The sequence below is a fragment of the Papilio polytes genome, unplaced genomic scaffold (assembly GCF_000836215.1).
Source record: "Papilio polytes unplaced genomic scaffold, Ppol_1.0 DF820645.1, whole genome shotgun sequence".
Lineage (NCBI taxonomy): Eukaryota > Metazoa > Arthropoda > Insecta > Lepidoptera > Papilionidae > Papilio > Papilio polytes.
Genome location: NW_013528559.1, coordinates 95,833 through 97,562, shown reverse-complemented (window position 1 = coordinate 97,562; position 1,730 = coordinate 95,833). Strand labels below are relative to the sequence as shown.

General features: G+C 42.1%; 1 pseudogene; it reads right to left on the bottom strand.

Moving 5' to 3' along the window:
• Positions 1-1,338: 1,338 nt before the first annotated feature.
• LOC106110396 overlaps positions 1,339-1,730 on the bottom strand; it is a 3,022-nt pseudogene continuing 2,630 nt past the window's right edge.

Genomic DNA, 1,730 nt, shown 5'->3' with positions numbered 1-1,730 from the left:
TGATATCGGCTAATAATAATAATAAGAATACATAAGAGTATCAGGACATGCTAGTTATACCAAACATAATACTTTTTATAAACAACAGAGATTACAGATATTAGCAGATACAGACACAAGCATTACAGAACGATTAGAAACTAGTGAAACCTAGGAAAGAAATAGAAATCTGTAGAGGAGGCCTGTGTCCGAGGACAAGCTGTAGATAGAGGATTAAATAACAACAACAGTCAGCAATTCATCAAGACAGTAGTAAAAAATAACTATGTATATAATAAATTTTGTTTTATAGTATTGTAGGAAACATACTCTAAAATATCTATAGCAATAAAGGCTTTATTATTATTATTATTATTATAGTATTTTGTGGAAGAAGCTGTACGAAGACACAAAGATGCCCAGTGAGCTAATCGAGGTGTTCAAATATTGGTACACTCATCAGAATAATGTGGTTCGATGGGCGGGCTCACTATCCGAACCGTACAAATTGGAGTGTGGGGTGAGACAGGGAGGGCTGACGTCACCCAAGCTCTTCAGTTTGTATGTGGATCGGCTGATCGGTGCACTTAGCGGCACTATGGTCGGGTGCTCGGTCGATGGCACCTTCATGAATAACATCAATTATGCAGATGACATGGTGCTGCTGGCTCCATCGATCAGCGCCCTCAGGAAGCTACTTAATATATGCGAGAATTTTGCAATGGCTCATGGTCTTAAATACAATGCAACCAAAAGTGAGTTGTTGGTGTTTCCGGCTGGTAACAAATGTTACTCAAATATTCCGCCGGTCACCCTGAGTGGCACTACTATAAAAATGGTGACAAAATATAAGTATTTAGGTCACTGGCTAACTGCGTCTCAGTCCGATGATAACGACATCGAAAGGGAACGTAGGGCGCTGGCCGTAAGGTGTAACATGCTAATAAGGAGATTCGCTGCATGTTCAAATGGTGTAAAGCTAACCTTGTTTAGAGCATATTGCCAATCATTTTATACCTGCAGTTTGTGGTGTAAGTTTAGCCAGCGCGCGTACAGCGCCCTACGTGTACAATATAACAACGCCTTCAGGGCACTGTTGGGGCTGCCGCGCTACTGCAGCGCGTCGGGGATGTTTGCGGAGGCGCGGGTGGACGGCTTTGCCGCGATCCGGCGCAAGCGCATAGCATCCTTGATGGCGCGGGTGCGCGGCAGCCGCAACACTATCCTGGAGGTGGTTGGGAGTCGCATGGACAGCCCAGTCTATAAGCACTGGGTAAATATCCATGTGCACTAATTTCAATTATAGTTATGTCAAATTTATAAATAATATACTAACTTAGTTTAAGTAAAATGTTCATACTAACATAATATTGGATCTTTATCTGTAATAAATAAATATTATTATTATTATTATTATTATAGCGCATATCGCGTATCGCTTATCGAAAACTCGAAACTCGAAAATCGCATATCGCGTTATGCACATAGCGCATAGCGCATAGCGCATAGCGCATAGCGCATATCGCGTATCGCTTATCGAAAACTCGAAACTCGAAACTCGAAACTCAAAACTCGAAAATCGCAGATCGCGTTATGCACATAGCGCATGGCGCATAGTGCATAGCGCATACCGCATATCGCGTATCGCTTATCGAAAACTAGAAACTCGAAACTCGAAACTCGAAAATCGAAAATCGAAAATCGCATATCGCGTTATGCACATAGCGCATAGCGCATAGTGCATAGCGCAT